The sequence below is a fragment of the Ptychodera flava genome, chromosome 10, assembly GCF_041260155.1.
Source record: "Ptychodera flava strain L36383 chromosome 10, AS_Pfla_20210202, whole genome shotgun sequence".
Lineage (NCBI taxonomy): Eukaryota > Metazoa > Hemichordata > Enteropneusta > Ptychoderidae > Ptychodera > Ptychodera flava.
Window position 1 is genome coordinate 35,424,779 of NC_091937.1, and position 23,315 is coordinate 35,448,093.

The following is a 23,315-nucleotide window of genomic DNA, read 5'->3' on the forward strand; positions in this document are numbered from 1 at the left end:
AAACAGCCTCAAAAAAAACAGCAACACATTTTTTAACATTCAACAATACACTACGTAGAGTGCCATCTATCCAACAAATCCCAACACAAAAACACACAAAAGGGTTGAACTTTGAAAGTTTCTCGATAGCAAATACTGAGCAAATCTGCATGAATAATCGTTTGTGTGTAGCAAATGCTGAATGACAATTATCTGAAGAATTTTTCCACCACAAAAAAGAGCATGATTTAAACAAATCTTAAGGGACTTATGTAGCAAATTTCAAAGAAATTGGACGAGCCCTTTCAGAGAATACAGATTTTTTGACCATAAATGGCATAAATTGCCCTAAAAAGACAAATATTGAAATTTCACCACATCTATACACATCCAATCAATTTGGACATGCTGCTACAGAGAAATAGATGTTTTGATCAAAAAAGGGCAAAAATTGCCCTAAAAACACAAATATGCAAATTTCACTATATTTTGCAAACAGCTTCTCAGCTTGTCAAAATCAATTGTAAATCATGAGATATGCATGATGTTTGGTGGGTGAATGTAGGCATTTCACCACGCAGTAGAAAGGGAAGCCAGGAAACCAAAATAGTCAAAATTCAAAACTATAGGAAGCTACTGAGGAGCAAGAAGACCATGTTTGAGAGGAAGATGTGTAATCTGAAAAAAATGCTCCCCAATTGCCACCAAATAACACCATTTTAATCTCTATTTTTCAAAAACTCCAACGGCAGGAGGGGACACCCCCCTCCTGACCTCCCCCGCAAAAGTACTCCCCAGGTGCCACCAAATAACACCATTTTCATCGCTATTTTTCAAAACTCCAACGGTGTCCCCCTCCTGACCTCCCCCCGGCAAAAATACTCCCCGAGTGCCACCAAATAACACCATTTTTAATCTGTATTTTTCTAAAGCTCCAACGGCAGGAGTGGGGACACCCCCCCTGCTGGCCTCCCGCCCCCCACAAAAATACTCCCCAAGTGCCACCAAATAACACCATTTTAATCTCTATTTTTCAAAAGCTCCAACGGCAGGGGACCTCCCCCTGACCGCTTGCGCGGCCGCTTGTGGTGCTTTGCACCACATCTTTGCCCTCTTTTTCCTCAGATAGCGACGAACTAAAAAAATATTATAAATCTGAAAATTTACTCTGAAAAAAAATTTGCACAGCTAATTTAAATTGGAAAAAAATTTTTTTTAGAAATTTACAATAGTAAAAAAAAAAATTTTACACAATTTCATTATGACCACCCCCTCCCAAGATCTAATGGTCCATCCCTAACATGACCCAGCATCGACCGGAGTTTCTAGACGCTTAGGGGTGAACCATTTGATTTCTGGGGGATGGAGGAAAGGGTGGGGCAACAAATTTTTTTTTCCCATGACTGTGACAGCAGATTTTTTTTCTATTGTCAGTCCTGCATCAAATTATATTTTCTGTATGCAGTGGCAAAGCAAATTTTTTTTTCTCGCTTGCCAATTTTTAATACAATATGCTATACATACACGTTATTGGTTCACAACCGGATGTTTTAATAACTTGTTGTGTTCATGGTTCTGCTATTAAAATTTTATGTACGACAAATAACTAGTAAAAAAGCAGACTGACAAACTTGACCAGCTGTACTCAAGCTGTGTAGCAGACATGGAAAAACTCTACAAGAAATCTGCGTCATACCAAGAAAGTATGGTTTTCTACCACTCTCTACAAGCCAAGGTCAAGGCAGTTGTGCAAATGGTAAATGAAATGAAAATGGCCACCATATCAGCTGTGCATGAGAAATACAAAGAACTGTACGGAGCTAGCCAGCAGGCAGCAGCCAATAACAGGAGAGCTGCTAACGAAAAAGAAAGAAGAAGAAAAGAGCTGCGATATCAGCATCACTCAATACCAATCCACATGTCAAGGCAAAGTGCCGAAGAGAGATGGCAAAGGACATCCACTCAACTGACATTGTCACTTTATTCAACAGACAAGAAAGGGGAGACAAGGTAGTCATATCAGCAGATTATTTTGAGTGATGACTTTGTTTATGTTGGAGTAAAATAAAAATGCATATAAAAATCACCAATATTAACGCTTTTGTCCCTTTCCAAAGTGAGAAACCTTTTAATCAAACACAAAACTACTGCAGACAATTTTTAATAAAAATAACAATTTTCCTTTCTTTCAATTTTCCTTTCTTACAGGTGCTCAGCAGGTACCTGCATGTACCGAACCAAAAAGATATGGGATCTGCCTACTGTCATCCATGAAGCCACTGCCATAGTCTCCAGTAGAGTAATAGTAGCCTGGTTAAACCAGACGGCTGATCTGTTCCATCCACTGAACAGATCAGCCGTCTGGTTAAACCAGGCTGATAGTGACTAGTATAGAAGTGTAGTGATCATACAGTTGTGAAAGTCAGTACTATAGATGTGTTTTATATACCGGTAAATCAGTACTGTCAACTTCTCAGGAAAGAAGTCATGTTTTACCAAAGTTGTGTTTGTATTTCATTATTTGTTATTGTATTTTCATTGCAAGGAAAGACATATATTTTGAGAATAATATATTGCTTTTAAAAGTAGTTCATTGAATCGTGTCGTTTGTTTTAAATTTTCAGTAGATACACATCACAGCAAGTCCAATGGTTCCCCTTTTAATACTGACTGTGTCAATGCTTTATTGCAACATATTTAAAACACTGTCATCACAATGAAACTTTGAAAATTGTGTAGTATTGAAGTTTATTTATATGCCAGATTTTTTACATCAGGATTCACTCTAAAATATTGAAAATATTAGTGCCGCCATAGGCGGCTGCCCTCCAGCCTTTTTTTTAAAATCAGTACCAAACTTTGGTGATTTTAGCACAAAGCGACAAATTTTCTATTCTCTCCTGTCTGTTGGAACAATTTTTTTTTCTCAAGCCATTGTTGGATCAAATTTTTTTTTTTCTGTCCTTCACCTGCCGACAAATTTTTTTTTCCCCAGATCCTCCATCCCCCCCCCCCCCAGAAATCAAATGGTTCTCCCCTTATATGGGATTTTTGTTTTAGGTATATTTTGAGCGTTGCTAGTGCTCGCTATGTTAACAGTAAATGTTTGTACTAATCATTTGTCATTGTTCGGCGTGTGGTGTCGCTTAATGTCATGTATTTCACAAAATCTGTGCACTGATCTCTCGCGCAATCCTGACAGATTATGATCAGGAAACAAGTCTTTCAAAGTACATGCTATCTCGCGGTGTGTTTTACCTTCAAAACAACCATTTGCCGCATAAACTCTTCAGAGACTAAGGAAGACAACTCCATTTTAAATTTACCGCAGTTCTTGCGTTGACGGAAGCCGTAAATCTCGCACGCATCGCTGCTCGCCCACTGGCCGGTAGAGGGCCAGGAACAGCAAAGAAATTGAAATAACATGTAAGTCGTTTTTCGACCATTTTCAAAAAATGAAAATGGTTGAAACTTACCATTTTCAATTTTCAATTTTCGCAAGTAACAAAATGAACAGCGAATTCATTTTAAATTAGTTGTACATGATTTAGTATTAACGAGTTTCAATTCTCATCATTTTTGTTCTCCTTCAAATGTCAAAATTATCCTATATTTTATATTTTACAAAAATCGGAAGAAATACCATTTTTGTTTTGTTAAGATAGAATAAAGATGAAGACTTGAAATTATTTTTATGTTTTGTTGAGAATGGCAACATCATTTTTAAAAGATGAATTAAAATCAAATATGAAACAAGGAACGTTCAATAAAAGTAAACCCGAACTTGTGTCTTCAAATCTTATGAATGGAACAGAATTATTGATTACAGCTTACTTTGTGTTTACTGAAAATTGCTTTTCGGATTCAAAATATAGAATTATGTTTCATTAATAATGAAATAGCTGAAGCTTTATATAAAACGGGCCGTCAATCGGTTTATTTTTCAACAAAGATAAAAATGAAAAATAATTTTCGATTTGAAACATTTCAAATGTGCTTTCTATGCCAAAAGGCTGTTTAATATTTTTGGGAATTGATTGGCCGCGAAAACCGTACCAAAAATCGGTAAAATAAAAATTTTGTCTGCAAAAACGAAATTTAAAAATTGGTTATTATTTCATTCAAATGAAAATAGCATTTTGAAGGTGATTTCAATTTTCAATTTTCAATAACTTGGTTGGAAGCTACGTACACGCATTCTTAACTATACAAATTTGCATATTTCTGCACAATTTGAAGAAATCTGATGTAGATCATCCCTTGGGACCTATGTACCAAATATCAATCTGACTGGTAGTTTTGAAGAAGAAGATTTTTAAAGATTTTTGACAAAAAATGACAAAAATTGCCTTTAAAAACAAATACGCGAATTTCACCACGATTTGAACAAATCTAACTGAAGTTACCTTAACTAAACTGCATATAAAATTTCAAAGCAATCGAGCTAGCGGTTTCAGAGAAGAAGATTGTTTTACCAAAAACAGCAAAAAATGCCCCAAAAATACAAATATGCAAATTTCACCACAATTTGAACAAACTTAAGTGAGGTCATCCCAAGTGAACTGCATATTAAATTTCAAAGCGATCAGATTTACGGTTTCAGAGAAGGAAGCAATTGTTGACGGACGACGGACGGACGGGCGGACGATGGAAAATCAACCTATTTGATAAGCTCCGCGTCGCTGACAGCGGAGCTAATAAAAAAGCGATTTACAAAGCATTGGAAAAGTGGGTTTAGAGAAATATTAAAGTCACATTTCTGTCATCTGTTGCATATATCATGTAAATATTTCTCGGGCTCAAGTAGTGACTTGAACTTACTTTGCAAACTTCATTTTTGTGAAATCGTGATTTCATAATGACAACAATGATGACAACAATCTTTTACACGTTATGAGACTATAAATACAAAAAATGCTGTGTGTTTCCTATTTGTTGCTGTAACCAAACAGCCCAGATGCCATATCTAAAGAGTGCATTTGTAATGTGTGTAGCCCAAGTTTTTCAACCTCCGTCTACCCTCATCCATTTTAACCAAAAAGTAACACAGCATTAAAAAATAGCATAATGGTAACTGCGGTCCTCACTCCCAAAGAACACCTTGCATCACTATTAACCCCTGACAAAAAATCTGAAAAACTTTATGGACAGTCTTAATAGTTCTGATAATTTATATCCCCACACTTTGTTTCTGTAACATACAGCAGGTACAATAATTGCATAGTAGTTTTAAAGCTCTCGCAAAAGAGATCTCCGAAGTCTACGAACTTCAGATTGAATTCTATAGGACTTTTTACACCTTTTTGCAGTCGATTCCGTCTAGCAGGGGACGAGGTAATATAAGAGAAAAAATCAGTCCCAAACATTTATAATGTTTAACAGTTTCATATTTTTGCCATTAAATAACATTTATTTTTCATAGGCTCTCAAGTACCCTCCATTACAACAACGACAATTTTTGATTTAGACAAGTTTACTTCCATGGCCCGGCTCAGTATTTACGAAATATCTTCAGTTGATTTAATTCCCGTTGTAATCAAATAGACGAATCATCTGCATAAAAATGTCATCCCTGCGTACATGAGAATGCCAAATGATAGGAAATTCTGATCATGTTTCTCGTGTAGATTCGTCATCTATACAGTTCTGAAAATACAAAAAGGACTGAGCATTCAACGTTGCCTTTTTTCAAACGTCACAATTGAAATATTCAGTGAGGCCTTGCTGACATTTTATTAAGGATTTGCTCTGTGAGTACATAAAACGTAAGAAAAATCTAACACTTGTCTATGAATCCACAAAGAATTGGTCTTTGAGATAGCATATTATGATTAACTGTGTCAAAAACTTTTGAGAAATGAACAAACACGACATAAAAACGGTTTCCTCTGACAGAAATATACTTTTGTACAAAAGATCGCAAACAGCATTCAACGTTGCCTATTTTCAAACGTCACAATTGAAATATTCAGTGACGCCTTGCTGACATTTTATAAAGGATTTGCTCTGTGAGTACATAAAACGTAAGAAATATCTAACACTTGTCCATGAATCCACATGAAATTAGTCTCTGAGATAGCATATTATGATTGACTGTGTCATGAGCGTTTGAGAAATGAACAAAAACGACATAAAAACGGTTTCCTCTGACAGAAATATACTTTTGTACAAAAGATTGCAAACAGAAAATTTGGTCTAGTAGAGGAATCTTTCCTGAGCCCTGCTTGTGCTTCGGTAATAAGTAATATGTGTTTTCAGATGCCCATTTGACAAGTTGAGTTTGTAAATTATTTGTGAAAAATTTGCTGCGTTCCCCTGTAGTTGTTTACATTTGCAGTAGACCCTTTTTAATATGCAAATAATCAATTAACACCATTCTACGATGCAAACACTAGAGTCAAGTATAACTTTCAAAAGTTGAAAAAGGAATGGAGCTACAATATTTACAGGGAATGTAAATATTTCTGCAACAAAACCATCTTGACCAGGTATTTTGTTATTTGAAAAACGTTTGATTGCTTTCAACGATTCCGATTCCAAAATTACTCTACTTACAGCAGGTTTAGAATTTTCCCCGTACAATGGACATTCCTGATCTTGGTTGTGTAAATCACTCTGAATGGATGTACTGAGCTCGTGATCTATTTAAATTCTTTCTTTAATTGCAAACCAATTTGACGGTGGTATATTTGACATAGTACCACAAGAGAAGCCGCCAAAATTCTTTGAGAATATTTGCACTCCTCAACAAGTAAATCTTTTTGCTGATTCTAGCAGAGCTTATGTTCAGTCCAATGGAATCGGGGAACAGCAATGTATTTCTGGTAACGCACGGCCCCTCGGGCTAATAAACGGGCGCTATAGCCCTCATGACTAGGTAATAAGTCTTTACTGTGTCCTTGTTTTTTATCAGGTGTTCTCTATGCCAAATTGACGTTGTTGATATACGTGTTGTTGGCTGCGATCAGAAATTGATTGTATTCGATGAACCTCAAAACTGACATAAGATGGGAACTTTCCTATTTCATTATATTGTACTTTATGTAGGATATTGGTTGCTAAGTTTTCTCTTCTATTCTGATCAGTTTGTCACATCGCTGATTCAGTTTCGTAAGATTCAAATACACTGGAAAGGATCACTATGCATAGCAACAAAATCGACAAAAGAGACGTTGCATACGGGACTCCTGGCATTCGCGCAGATTCAGAACTCAAAAGTTATGTTTACAAGTAGCTGTGAACGCAGGCAGCATTACAATTACAGCATTAGGGACTGGTCAGTTTCTTCAGCCTGGGGGGGGGGGGCGGTGGATTCATGGGGGGGGGGGTCACCCTGTTTTTGACTTTGGTGATAGGGGGGGTCACCATGTTTTTGAAATGCCCAATAGGGGGGGTCAGTGTGTTTTTGAATTTTGACACAGGCTCATCATTGCCTAAAATGCTAGTGTCAGCCACAAATTTCATCATTCAGTTGTATTTTTCGGCGCGCCCTTCGGGCGCGTAACTTTAATAATCAGTCATATTTTTCAGCACGCCCAACTTTAACATATCAAGCATACATACATCAGAGATATCTGTATATTCAATATTTTTCAGCGTGCTCTTCAAGCTCATTACTTTAATATATCAGACATTTTTAGCATGCCTTCAGGTGCATGACTTTAATATACAAGGCATATATATCAGAGATATCAGGATGTTTCATATTTTCGGCGTGCCCTTCGGGCGCCATACTTTAATAAATCAGAGATATCTTGATGTTTGCTAAGTGAAAGTGTACCATTATGAAATCTGCATTTCATATGAAAAGGATGACAAATTCCTGATACTTTTCTGTTCTCTCTATGAGAATTCAGTATGAGAAAGCAACATGAACAAATATTCACAATATATATTTGATACAGTGACTTATTTTAGAGATAGAAAAATGACAAGATATCTTTCGTTCTCATTGATGCAATTATTTTCCTTTGTGTCACAGGTTTTCTGTAGAAAGATGCTTTTTATGAACAAAATAACAGTTAAAAAAGGCAGTTTTTGTCATTATTAGCTGTGCTTTTATGATTTCAATGTTAAAGAAAAGGTCCTTTCAGACACTGTACACATCAGATTTGCCTAAAAAAGCTCTCTATGGCTCCTCAGGAGATTTAATTGGATGGTTGGCAAGTCTTAACACCAATCAAAGTTTTTGATTCACTGCTTTTTCCTCTTTGATATTAATGATTGACATCCATTTCTGTACAACAGTTCAGGACATCTGGTTAAGCATAGAAAGTGTGAAATACATTCACAGCTCATTCAAATGTACTGTATTCCAAATTTAAGATTGACACTTTGAAATTCCTATCTTACAACTGACATGTCAACAATTTCATTAAAACATAGAATGACTATTTAAAATATGAATATATGTAAAATGTAAAATATAATATATATATATATATAATATATATATACATATATATATACATATATATATATATATATATATATATATATATATATATATATATATATATATATGTCCACCTTTTGTTTTACCTATGTCGCGCGCCGGGGGGGGGGGTCACCCTGTTTTCGAAATTTGGAATAGGGGGGTCACCCTGTTTTCAAAATTTGGAATAGGGGGGGGTGTCAGCCACTTTTTGACGTTGGCAAAAAATAATCCACTGCCCCCCCCCCCCAGGCCGAAGAAACTGACCAGTCCCTTACCATGACGGGCCATGAAAGATGGACGTCGTTGCTATGGCGGGCATAAACCCATTGTGACCCCTCACCATACATTAGCATGCACTGAAAAGGTGTGCAGTCACAGTAGAGTTGAGAGCAACAATATACAATTTGAATTGAAATGACTTCAATATAGGTCAAACAAGGTCACTCCTGTTCTGTCCTCTGAAAGTTGTTCACAGAAAACAACAATTCACTAAAATTGTCGGATGATTTTGATTCCGACATTTTATTCACTGTTTTAGTTATTGCCTTATTGGCTTCGTTTGACAGCGTTGATTTTCCTTCAAGCCCACCGTTAAAATTATTTACTTGAATAGAAATAAAAAAGTGTCATTTTGTGGGGTTTAGCCGGGCGGTTATCTCTGTGGCCTCTCCGCTAGACGACTGATGCCGTATGTTGTGGGTTCGAACCCGATTGAAAACTAGCCGTATTTCACGGTTATATTGTTTGGTATAGTTTTCCACTTCTTAATCGCTGGCTTTTCAAAGACGGTACATAACAGAGTGAACTTTAATATCGGATGGACTGTCGATTGTCAGCGTATATTCTTCATTGTATCATCTTTCATCTCATCGATATTGAAGTAAGTTACTTTGCAGAATTCATATCGGAAAACTCGACGTAATACTAATAAAGTCTCAGCTGTACTTTACCAAATGAACCCCCTAAAAACGTACTGCAAAACTCACCGCGCAATTACAACTTACCTTCAGTTGATGTTTGAAATGGTTGGACAATAGCTTTGAGACATAAAGGATACCCCACTACTGAATGAACAGTGTTATGATTCGAAGTTACTGCATCCGTTTTAACGAAAACTGCAGGAAAATTCTGGGGCGTTGGCTGCACGCACACTGAGGGCTTCAGTAACGCAATGGCGGTCTTGGTAGATAAAAATACCAACGTCACAACATTTCCCGGTGCAAAGGTGAAAGCTCTATTGTCACGGCGGGCTTGGTTTCCATTTCTGTTTGTATACAATACGTCCGTTTTCGAGTTACCATAAGACCATGCGGTAATTCAAGCCTTTAAAGGCGCCTTTCTCAATCACAGGTTCTCGCATTAGCAAATGTGTCAATAGTTCATTAACAGTTTGTTATTCTTTTGTTTTCCATTGAATATTTTATCAAGTACATAATATTTATATTAGATAAGTCTGATAATTTAGTGGGGGGCTTTAAGCTTCGCCACTAGGGGCGCTCTTACTTTGACCGGAAGTGATGGCTACTTTCTGGACTCCGGTCTGCGTATATTGCCATAACACTGACTCCGTATCCATAACCTAAGTTTAGTCTACTTTCATCTGCTCTGTTGAAGCAAGTTCGTCTATCATGTAATCGTCGATCGTCCCCTATCATTCTCAAATGCAGCTTCAAAAGAGAAAGAGAAACGCCTGAGATCGACATGGATAAGGATGATACGACGTGAACTTAGATGGGTATCTAACCGTTTCCACAGTTACTTGTGATCTATTTCGCTCTTGAACTAGCATCCAATAGACATGTGTACATATGCCTGAGAAAAAGAAAATCAGGAAACCACAAATGGATGTTTCCTATAGGGATTATGCCACCATGTCATCTTCGACATTTGATTTTACTGTGAAAAGTAGTAGCAAGTTCGTCTATTATGTATTCGTCGATCGTTCCCTATCATTCTCAAAATTCATACGTGGTACTTAATTTGCTTCAAAAATGCTCGTTTTGTGTGATTTTCGCCGAATTCGACGGACACATCGCCAAAACATAAACGTGAGCGACATTATTCGACATTATTCGAGTACAACAACTGGGGCGAAAAGCATAATCCTTCCAGATCAACCAACGTACTTGCTAAACGAAACAGCAACAGTCTCGATGTCGGAGTCTCGCCAACGCATTTAAAACGGGAACTTGCCTCGCTAACCGAAGAGCAAGATCACTAAAATGCATTAAAATAAATTTTCACAAACACAAACCAAGGAAAGAATCTACACTGCGACTGATGAGAAACCCCACTCGGTTTCGAAACGCAAGCGTCAAAGGGCCACTCTATCAACATTGTAACACCATAGGCCAAAAGCTTCCCCACACGAACAAAACATTACCGTACACACAAATCCAAACTTCCCTACATATATCCAAGCGAAACAAACATTTTTATTAACACAAACAATCGGATAAGAATGTAGGAATACATATTCGAAACAAATCAAACACAAACTCGACACAAAAAACATGTTGGATGCAGTGTGCGAAATTAAGAGAAAATAGCTTCAGTCATAAGGACCTGCTCCAAGCCAAAGCTTCAGGTCCTTACAGAAAACTGCCGGTCCTCAGTAAATGCAGTTGTTAACGACCTGTATTACCATTAAAGTCAACACTCTCTCCACCAATACTATGCTTTTGAATGTTGTAATCTTTAATTTTCCATGTCCTTTTATTAATAGAGTCAGCAAGTATTCACTCCAAAGGAATATTATTCACATAGATAGCAGAATAGTGTAAGTGAATGATCATGAATCATTCAACTACATGATCTGGAATCTGAAAAAGATCACAGCCCTTATCTTCCTCACTGTCATGCGCATGGATTTATCAATTGTACACTACACTAGGGCATGTGATATTGTGATTTGGAAATGTTTGGCGAGCTGAAAATCTTTTCTGAAATTAGCCAACACGAGTGGTAGAAGAGTGAGTGAATAGCTTAATTAGTACCCTGAAAACAGTCATGAGTAAGGGGAGTGTATGTAAACATTGATCACTACATCCTTTTATTATAATGTAAAACAGAAGGGAAAAAATAACTGGTTTGTATTTTGATATGACGTATGGATTACTTAAGTTCAACATTTTTCAAAAAATAAATATGCTTAAATGTGGCCTCTGTTGCATTCATGAAGAAACAGATGAAGTTATACTTTTAATCAAAAGGACAAGTATCGTAACTTTTTCTAGATTGTTTTTTCATACAAGTCTTTTCATTAAAATAGTATACGGTATACATATTAGATAAATTGACATTAAGACAAAAATCTACTACGAGAACAGTGCTGTCGACTAAACATATTTGGTTTTGAACATGGAGGTATCTTTTAGCTCCATGGTTTTGAACTACATGTACGCCCGATATAAGGACTAGATGTTACACGACAGCGCAATTGTGCTACCTGCAGTCGACATGCAAGTTTACGTTTCGCTGCGTTGTTTGTGGACCGCTAGAACATTTGCTTGCTCGTTGGTCTTCAACCCAAAGTTCACAAGGCCGACTGTTGTACATTTTATAAAACAAAGCGGCCTTGTCGTAACAGTTTTGTCGAGTTGCACGATCCGTCTTGTATACTCACTCTCAGAGGCCGAGAGTAGGGCTTCAAATTGTTTCGATGTATACCGTTTTACGACTGGCGTGCAAAACTCACCGTGATCCTGGGCTGTAGCCTAAATGTCGCAAAATTGCGTCTTTTAAGATTTTACGGTATCATTAACTGATCGTGTCGCGATGTTTTTCAGCAGTATCGAGTGTCTGTCAAACTTTTCAGAGTCATTTTAATAACTTAAAGCTTTCAAAGGGCAATGAGACCCAGCAATCGCTCAGGCAAAACTTTTCGATCAGAAATTATGCATTCATTTCCGCGAGTGACGTGTGCCGTTCATGTTGTCTGCAATTTCTATACGCTCGATCTCGATAGCGAAATGAGAGCGGCGTTTGTCATGATTATTTTTCTAATGAAATCTTGCTGTAGCAGCGTATTAAACTCCTCTATGAACCGTTTATGTTTTGAACGCTTCTATTGAAAATCAAGGAAAGAAAACTGAGTCAGTTTGATAAAATGAAGGATTGAAGGGCTGTATTATGAATTCCGAACAGTCGAAATGTGGAACTAGTGAAGTGATACTGGGTGTTGTCGTCATATAACACCGATATGCTAACAGAGTTACACTCACTAGACGAGTATTATTATAATATTATATCGCATTGTTGCACCAATCAATTCATTCCATTCCATTGCTAGAATCTGCATACACGGACGTAATTCATACTGATCTGAATATAATTAGCTGCACTGTGCTTTGCGCGCCGATCGCAGGGATTAGACTTCGTAAATGTAAATGTCGCAAATAAAAAATTACTATGTTGCGACATTGTCAACCCCCTTCCTGTCTGGCGTACCGTAGCAAATTCCCTACTACCAGGACACGAAGTGCGATCAACCCTGTTGCCCCGCACTCCCGCGGTGGAAAACATAAATAGGTGCATGGCATTCAAGTCTGAATTACATGATTCAGAGTCAGTCATCATCTGCATCTGCTACAGGTCTTGACGGAGAAATTTTAATTATTTATTCCAAAATCCAGTCGGTCATAAGGACCGACATGTTGCTGAAAACTTTCGGCCCGAGAGAAATCTGTCGGTTTCGGACCGTCGGACCGACGTTAATTTCGCACACTGGTTGGATGGTGAGGGGGGAGCCTCTTTCACATTTTTTACATTAGTTTCTATTCCAAGGTCAATGGATTTCTCAGCAACCTCTACCAACTCAGCCTTTTTGGCTTTGGAAGGAGAATCTTCCTTGCTTTAAAAAATTCTCGTAGCTCTTTCATGTTCATTTTGCGGACGTCTTCACGCGTGATGTTGCGACTTCCCTCCCCCTTCCCTCCATGACTGAAATTTTATCCCCGACTTTTTGCGAAATCTCGAGCGCCCCCATGCGACCGATGTTAAAAATTCGTGCGTTTTCTGACAACTCGAAACCGACGTATTGAGGTCAGTTCTTGCCATCCAGAGAACATAGAGTCATTCATTTTTCTAGGGTCAATATCTTACTTTCCACACCACAATATATATTCAAATCACAGTCGTTCGTAGTTCGATATATAGACGGCGATGGTCCCTTTTTCGCACTGGTCCTGTCTCGACCGCTCTTGTTGCGTGACTGGTTACAACAACAAAATGTTGGCCATCATGTGCTGCATTCAAGTAAGTGGCATCATGCTTGTTTCTTTTATGATCACGATGTGTATGTGCAGGAAATACTGATTTTTACACTTTTCTGTGGGTGCCATTTTATGAGTGCGGCACCCGTTCATTATTCAGCCTGTTAAAACTCATAGGCATGGTCCAAATCAGCGAGCAGTGATACTTCTATACACGCCCTTCAGTTAGCACGTTTACACAAACCAACTTTGGTTTGAAAATAAAATCATAATAATAATTCTTCAAATTAGCAGCTATTCTCTTCATTTTGTGGGTCGTCAAATCTTCGCCAACACCAACACTTTTGGAGGCGTATGGGTGCATGCCAAGCGAAGAGTGGGGTCACATCTTGATATTATACGAAACTTGTTCAACTTATTTCAATTTCAATATCCTTTGAGTTAAAAGTCCCCTTGATTGACCTCACACTGCACATAACAGACTATTTTGCCAATTTTGTGGGACAGTCTAACAACTAATGTAACGCCAATTTTTTTCTGCTGAGGAGACCGCTGGCGCTATGTATGACACTGGAAATGCACAAACCTGACGGAGAAATGAGTCAGTGTTAGTGACAGTAGATGGACCCTACATAAGGCATCGACAGGAACACCAATTCAAGGTGATTTCCTTACTGCCGTGGATGAGAAAAATGATGTCAAAGCGATGGTAATTATTTCAATGTATAATTTATTCACTGAATATAAATATATGCACAAATGCATTCATGGTAAGATCTCAGTTCAATAACATCGAAAAATAATACGGTGTTTAAAACAAGAAAGGATAATAAAAATCAGTGGAAAAATCATCACGCCAGACAATAATCATTCAATTCGAAAACTTTCGCAAAATTGCTCAACATCCTACTATACCATTCAGGTTGAGTTATAGCAAAATGTACGTCCGACACCGTATGAAGAAGTAATATTAATACCTTGCGGAAATTCGCGAGTCATCGTAGGTCACCAATGATTTTGTCCGTGTAAGCTTACAACATTGAATTTTCTTTTGCGTTAATAATGGCTGAAAATATGATGGGAAGGCTACGAAATTAATTCATCCGGTAGGAAAAAAATATTAAAATCACGACACAGATCATTTCAGGACCAAAATTATTTGCAATGTGGAGACAACCAGATGTATTGTGAGATTCCTCTAATTAGATACATAAATCTGGGGGACCTGTGAAGCTACAAACCAGTATAGATACATGTATGTTTGCACAGCCATTCCTTTCCCTCTCTCTATACAAGCATTGCATTATTTTTCTGGCCGTAATCTTCTTCATCTAACTGATATCTATGTTTACTTTTACTGTAACTGGTCACAAACAGCAACAAAGCCGACAGTAGAAGTATTCGTGCCTACGGTATGAATAGACACAAAACCACAGGTTATCGCTCTTCAATTGTTTTACTCGGGGTACGCACACAGAATATGTCCTGAACAAGTGCATTCGAAATATTTAATAATACCAGAAAGCTTCCCGAAAATGTTAATTGTTCATTCCAACTCGTTCAAATTGACATTTTATTGAATAAAAAGAGTTAGCGGAATAGTTCGTTTGACTATTTCTCCTCTAAACTCAGCAAATCTGAGTTGAATGGCATAATTTCAAAAACATTTCGTAATCTGTGATTTGAGGAACATAAAATTTGTCATAAATCAGCACTTTTAACGTTGCGAACATATTGCAGTTTTAGCATTCCGATTGCCTGCTACGGTCTTCTCCTCTACAAATCTTGATTGAAATGCCTGATTTAATTTCTCTGTTCCTGGCGATGTTGAGGTTAGCGCCCTCTATAGCGCCTCTATAGGGCGGTAGACTGAAATCAAGATCACCATTGCTACAACCCAGACGTGATGCGTGCAAACCGACTACCGAGGACAGAATACCACTTTTAATTACTTTCAACCCCAAACTACCAAACATACCTGCAATAATCAACAAATACTGGGACATACTCCAGGCAACTCCAGACACAAGAGACATTTTCTGCAAACCACCCATAGTTTCATACAGACAACCTAGCAATCTCTCCAAAATTCTCGTTAGAGCCAGAGTTAACAACAACCAGAAAGACACAAAACTCAGCCCAGGATCATGCAATAGATGCGGCCATTGCAACCAGTGTAAATTCATCCTCAACACAGACAGAGTCAAAGACAATAAAACTGGTTCACTTCACCCTATCATTGGCAATATAACTTGCAACACCAGCAATATCATATACGGCATCAACTGTTCACAATGTGATAAGCTTGTATACATCGGAGAAACTGGCAGGAAACTAAAAACACGGACATACGAACATGTATATAACATCAAAACAAAAAAAGACACGCTCGTAAGCGAACACTTTAATATGAAGGATCATAATATTAACAATTTCACAATGTTTGGAATCTGCAAAATATCATCAACACAAACAAAATCAGAAAACAAATGGAAATAAAATATATCTATAATCTGGGCACAATTCATCCTCTAGGAATTAACAAAAAAGACTGGTAGTTAACATCGACCCCTGCTAAGGGGCCCCACCATTCATCTGAAACCGAGGGAGCCCACTTTTCGTTTTCCTTTGTTCACTGTCACAGCTCAAACCGAACAGACGTGTTCCACAAACTTGTAAGTTCATTTCTGGTTTCTTATAGGAATTTACAGTATCCACCTTTCAATACATTGTATTGTTCAATTTCCCTACTCAACTTCATTGCCGTTTTCAGCTATTTCATTTTTGTTTGTTCCTTCTTTACAGTAGTCACATTTCTACCATAGACTTTACATGCTACCAAAAATATTTCTGCAGTGCATAATATAAGCTAAATATCTACGTATTTGTTCTCGTATTCATTGACCGAGTAGAACAAAATGTGATTTTCGTTCCCTTTTTTCCATTGTGTCTGTATAGCCTCTGATGAAGGTCGTCCGTGTACGTCCGAAACGTTAGGAAGAATAGCAGATGGGTCTTGTCAACTATTTGTTCACACCTGAAGATGATTGTTTGAATATTTTACAATATGTGTCAGATTTTCGTACAAAACTCTCTAAGGCATGTAAATTAGCCAGAGAAAATCTTGAGTCATCTCAGCAGTCAATGCAAATCAAATACGATAAAAACACCTCAAAACGGAAGTTTGAACCAGGTCAAAAAGTTCTCGTTCTTCTTCCGGTTCCTGGCAAACCACTCCATGCTCGTTACTTTGGGCCATATCTAATTGATAAGAAATTGAGCGATTTAAATTACATCATAATAACACCTGACAGGCGAAAACAAAAACAGTTATGCCATATAAATATGCTTAAGCCATATTTGGATAGGGATAATCCTACTATAACACAGCCTGTCAGTGCAGTCAGTTCAAAACATTATGAAGATAGCGATACTGAAACTGACTTGAGTGAAAATACTCTAAATTCAAAGCTGGGCTCGGTCAAACTTCAGAATTCAGAAATCCTGGAGAATCTGGAGTCTACAAAGTTGGCACACCTCCAGCCGTCACAACAACAACAGGTGAAAGAACTGATCCACGAATATAAACACCTGTTTCAAGATGTTCCAACGAGGACAAACGTCATTTATCACGACGTTGATGTTGGGGACAGCAAGCCTGTAAAACAGCATCCAGCAGACTGAATCCTCGAAAGCGGAATATCTCCAGGAAGAAGTCAAATACCTGCTGGATAATGACTTTATTGAACCCAGTAAAAGAAACTGGAGTTCGCTATGCATACTTTATGCCAAATTCAGTGCTATTTCAAGTTTTCCAATACCAAATTGCAAGAGGATAGATCATCCTGTTTGCTACTTTTCACGCAAATTTAACAAATCCCAGAAACTGCTCTACAATTGAAAAAGAGTGTTGATCTTTGATATTAGCTTTACAGCATTTTGAAGTTTATGTTACTTCTTCAAATCAGGCGAATAGTGGTTTACATTGATCACAACCCTCTTGTTTTTCTGCAGAAGTTAAAAGGCAAAAATCAGAGATTGTTAAGGTGGAGTTTAACGTTACAGGAGTTTAATCCTGATATTAGACAAAGGCAGAGACAATTTAATTGCAGACTGTCTCTCTCGTATTTAGTGTTTATTGTTGTTCACACTTTTAATGTCACATTTGTAAAAGAAAGATTTTTCCTTGAAAAATTTTCTTTTTCGAAGAGGGGGTGTGTTATGTATGTCATTTTCCCCCACACTCATCATGACCTGAGTTTAATTAGTCTAGAACATTCTCAAGGTCACTGCCCTTAACGACCTCATAACCTTGAATTCAGTTAGTCATGTTTGGAATGTTCTGGAAATTTAATTAGTTGTGTAAGAGAGAGAATTTTAGAACAGCAATTAGCATGTCAATAAAAGTTCTAGATTGTTCTTATATGCTCTTATATAGCCGCATTAGTATAGATACTGGGACAGCAGGCTTACAGTCAGACTTTCGGAATTGTGTCTCTTGCATGTTGCTTCAAGTCTTTGGAAACTCCAGCAGTATTAATTTCAAGACTTTTCAAGACCTTCACTGCCACGCTGGATTTATACTTTGGACTTTGTGCAACTTCAAGCCTGCAAGCCAAAGGACTGTTCATTCATCCGACTGACTGTTACAACTCTGAGACTGGAGCTTTGCCGTCCCAGCTGAGATAAGTAGCCTGTACACTTTTACAGTTTGTATTCTATCCCTGACTTAGCGATTAGTTTTATTTTTCGTAATAAATTTCGTTTTACACGGAAACTGCTGAGTTCACCTTTTGTTCGTTTTCTATCACGTAACACAACTGCCTCAAATGTGTGAAACAGTATACGTTGCCTTGTCATGCCGTTCTGACTGTAGATCAGTTTATGAAACTTAGATTCAAAACTGTCAATTAAAATTCTGATGCAAATGTAAAATTATTACTTGTTGCTGAGAATCTCAATACAATAAACTTCCACCGTAAGACTTGTTTGTGAATTCAGAAAGCTAAGTTTATCCACAGACAGTAAAGCAGAAGTCACTGCCATTTCTATTACTATTTGCCATCAATACTCTCTTCAGATGTCTCTTTTTCAATTCAATAGTTAAACCATAACTGTACTACAAACTCATTCTCGGCTATTGAGCCCCATCTGTGTCACAGTATTTTTAACCACAGGTCCAATTAATGAAAAGGACTCCATCCTGTCCGAGGACTTGTAATCAAAGTATCCTTTCACAAATTGGGACTGTGTCATCAACGATGACCTGTTTTTTGTCAGTTTTGATGATGTTGCATACGGTGCAGTTATGATAAGATATATTACAAGCAAGTAGTTTTTATATCTTACTTTTGGGATATATCATAAAGAAATATGCCATACCAACCGTATGATTTTGTGTACTTAACAGGGTTTTTATAAGACAGCTTTCAGCCCTGAAACATGTAGGGAGCCAAATTAAGACAGAAGTATAACTATTTTCTGCAGTGTATAGTTCTAAAATGTTCTTTAATAATAAGTGACTTCTAGAATCTGTGAGAAAAATGTATGTTACTGACCACGCAATGAAAATATGTAGTATTACATTTATCATGAGAGTACAGAAAACTAAAAACTAACAAGTAAGCCGTTTTTGTAGATATTTCGAACGGAAAGGAATGACTTTGCCATTTTATATTGAAATCTAGGACAGTGCCCATCACGTTTTGAGAATATTTTTCGAATTCCAAGTATTCTGACTTTTCAAGAATATGACGATATTTCAAAGATGATTTTAAGGCATATGTACATTATGATGCAATTTCCTGACCTTGCGATGTATACCGTTTATCCCCTACCTACATTAAAGTAAAATTAAAGTGAATTTAATGTTTTCAAAAGAGAAAGTCTTTCCAAATCATGTTTTATAAGGAAGCAGTTTTTTAAACGAGAAAATATTCCAAATTCATGTTTTATGAGCAAAGAAATTTTTAAACAAGAAAATATATTTAGGCGATACACTTATAAGCGCCAGACTTCACAAAAGCAACAATAGCTCGAACTCAGATTCACATTAACCTACACAAACACAACAAGACCAAACCGTAGACATTCTAGCTTCCCTACTTGAACAACAAACGTAAGTGGAACAACCTACTAACAAATAAAAACTATCAACCATTCAACACGTCTCACCAATCAAGAATGAATTTTAAGCGATTGATGAAGAAAACTCTGTTTTCGAAACGTAGCGCCAAAGGATCGCAGTGTCACATTAGTCTCTCCGCTTCAGTGCGGATTAACATCAAGACACATAGATTAATCACCATGTTGCATAAAACAGCCAAACATGATAAACACTTATATTATACACAATTTCATGCACAAAACGCAAACAACCCAAATATGAACGATGTGTGGAGTTGCTTTGCCTTTACTACCTAAGCAAGCAGTTTTGAAGACACTCAATAACCTGACTTGGGAGGCCAGGAAAGGGAGCCCTCCTTAACAATACTGCACTTTGGGAAATAAAATGTTGAAACAGTGTCATTTTGGTGATTATTGGAACAGCAAGTCACATCTGATCTTCACCAGCACAGTTACAACTCTAACCCTTATCCCGCTATGTCCATGTCACTATAACATCAAGCGGCTTGAAAACGCTGAGGCATAACATGTCCCATATTTTGCAATTTTATAGAGACTTGAACATTTAAAGGCCTGACACGGTAAGTATGATTTTACTGACTAAATCTGCGTTCGCATACCATGCCAAGTTGAGGTAAGCGAAGATACTCTAGGTGGTCGCTCAGTACTAGTGATATTCCCTGAGTGGACATATTAGGAGTTATATTGTCTAACACAATGAGGGCTAAATTTGTACATCAACTATTCATTTGATGTTTTTATGTTAATAAACACTGGAACTATATCTTTTTAAACTTGCCCCGTACCATTTAGCAGTGAGAATGCAACGCAGACACGCATATCACTGCACGAAAAAACAGGTACATGTACATGTTGAAACCAGTTGCAGTATTTGTATGCACAGCATTATTGGACACAGGTAAATATGTTTGATGACCAAGCGGTTTTACAGCATTGAATACATGGGGTAGGCCTCCTGAAACAGAAACCTTTGAAACTTTGATCGTAAAATAGCTCAAGTTGATGATAGTTAGGACAACAGTTACACGTGAATGGTTTTACATACTCCCCTTTTGGTTTATCGTTTTTTATTACCCCACCTTCTGGTTCATGTTTCAATTGGGCGACCCCGTTCCCATTCTTCCGACCCCGGCCGTAAATAACGAAGGTTGCCTCACAAGTAAAAGTAAGAGTAAGAATAAAGGATATCATTACAATACTTGCCGGAAGTGTGTTTTTACTGAAAAGAAATCACCAACATCCACAATATTTACTTCGCCGATGTGGTAAATAGGTCGCTATTGGTATCAATATGATGACCACCTTTGATTTGTTTGATGATGCTTTAATTCCTCAAATTCCCCTCGCAAGGTTGTTATGGAAATCACTGCCAGTGATTATATTAATTGTCACGCTAATTATTGCTAGATTCTTGGTTCTCTTATCTTAGACAAAATAGCTCAGACTCTTTAAGAATGTGAACAAGTGCGAAATAATCTCTGACACTGTGATACACAATTATCTGTCACACTGTTATACATAATATTCTCTGACACTCTGATATATATATCAGTGTGTAAGTTGATTTGGAATATCTGTGTTGATCCTAATGCATGCTCCAAAGTACCAGTAGAGCCTATGTGTTTGTCGAACAAGGAAATGTATAGGATGTGTTTGTGTCTGACGCTGAACTATTCGAATATGGCAATAATTGGTTGATGGCAGATGCGAACTGTTCGATGTCCTGGAAAAGAGGAAGGATGAATTTTATGGTGTCCATCAACATTCTTTTTGTCAAAACGTATAATTAAGTCATTGCATTTAATCCCAGTTTGTCAAATTTGTTCAATTTGTTTTTATTTTAACAGTGGATCTTCAACACCATCCCGATCCTAATTTGCAACTGTTTATTCGTTCAAAAACCAATATTCAATGCGATGTCATGCCTTTCTTTCATATTAGTATTAAAATATAAATACTTTTTCAATCTTCATTAGGTGTAACTTGTAAAATACTTTCAATATTTTGTTTCTGTTGATACTCTAATTTTGCTCTACTTCAGGAGTCATGCCGTAATGCAACCTGACTGCTTACTTGTCAACACGGTTCACGTGAGCAATTACCACAGATATTCATTAAAATCTTCTTGTTTTCAAATGATACAAAACAGTGAAATACTTTAAAATGATACATCTAATTGCATCATTAAAGTCTTTGCTGGAAACATAAGAAAGTTCTTGATCAGACTAAATGATTCATGTTCTCCTGCTTGAGACATACATTTTCCCTTATAAATAGAGAACATATTTTCCACTTTTGTCTTTCTCCTGATATCATGACTTCAAGTCAACTTTATATGACTTTTTGAATATAAAAGTTTGATGACAAATCATGTTAAATTGAAATTGTATAATCTTGTTAAAATTATTTAGAATCTCATTGTTTCGAATACTGTAGTTTCTTGTTTTGAAGAAATATTTTCTAACCAAATAATTACATCGATTTGAAAATGCACATAATTGAAGGTGAAGTATTTCTAGACAAATCCGAAAGCTCTTCAGGTCCAAAGGATATTTTTACGATTTATTTTCAGTAAATTACAGTTGTATAAAGTATGTTTTCTTCTGTAGAGGGAAATAGCAAAGTTTTATAATGTTTTTTTGTTTTTTTCATTTTGTATCCGTAGGGACACTCTTTGCAGTATTTGTAGGTGTAGAAGTGCCATTTACTGAAGAGCAGCAGAGATATATGTCATTGTGGGAAATTTGGTCAATGAAATAAACTATTATATTCCTTGTATACTTTGGTATTTGGTGTGCTTCAAGGATAAATGCGTGCACCTGTGTTCTTCAGCATTTATGTATCCAATTGATCAGTGTTCAACGACGGACAGCTATTTCATGAGTAAGCTAAAGGGCGCCCCCAGACATGGATCTGAATCGCCTGTCCCAACTATGGATGCAGTTTGACTGAAAAAAGCAAAGCCTCCCCTCACGACTTGACCTTCAGAAACTTAAGTGAGTTCATTGCACGAGAAGTACATAATCACTTGCAACTTGGCATTTGTTGACTGAAAATCTGACATTTATTTCCCTTCTTTGACTTTTGCTCTCTGAGGGGGTAAAAGTATTGGATTTCAGAACTCAGTTCAAGGGCACATTTAGAGGTTAGTGTTACGACTACCCATCCCTACCTCCTGTGACACGTCAGAATAATTTGACATGCAAATATTTCGGCAAGTTTATTACATCCGCTATCTATGACAGATTGATATCGGAAGCATATCAGTTGGGGTATAATAGCATTTCTTGAACGCTTTTATAAAATGAATTTTCCGTTTTCTTTGTTTTTAATTCATGTGAGGATAGGGAGAATATGGACTGAGCACAGGGCTTAATTCAGGGACAAGAAATACTAATATGATTTTACTTATTCAAAGCCTAAGTGCACAGGGAACTAGATGGTACACTGTATGGAACTGTTTGTAAGTCATGAGGGTAGGGGAAAAGAAAGGTTTTTGTTGTTTTTGTGTCCAACCCACCCTCCCTCATACATTTTTT

At 37.1% G+C, this 23,315-nt stretch overlaps 1 protein-coding gene and 1 long non-coding RNA gene across 2 annotated transcripts in view; one reads left to right on the forward strand and one right to left on the reverse strand.

Moving 5' to 3' along the window:
• The window catches only part of LOC139142646 (uncharacterized), an 86,498-nt gene extending 76,887 nt beyond the window's left edge, over positions 1-9,611 (reverse strand). The window contains exon 1 of the mRNA XM_070712695.1: positions 9,421-9,611. The gene's annotated coding sequence lies outside the window, so the exon portion shown is untranslated. The remainder of the gene's footprint in view (positions 1-9,420) is intronic.
• LOC139142650 (uncharacterized) overlaps positions 1-23,315 on the forward strand; it is a 111,965-nt gene that overhangs the window by 75,290 nt on the left and 13,360 nt on the right. The gene's annotated exons all lie outside the window — the stretch shown is intronic.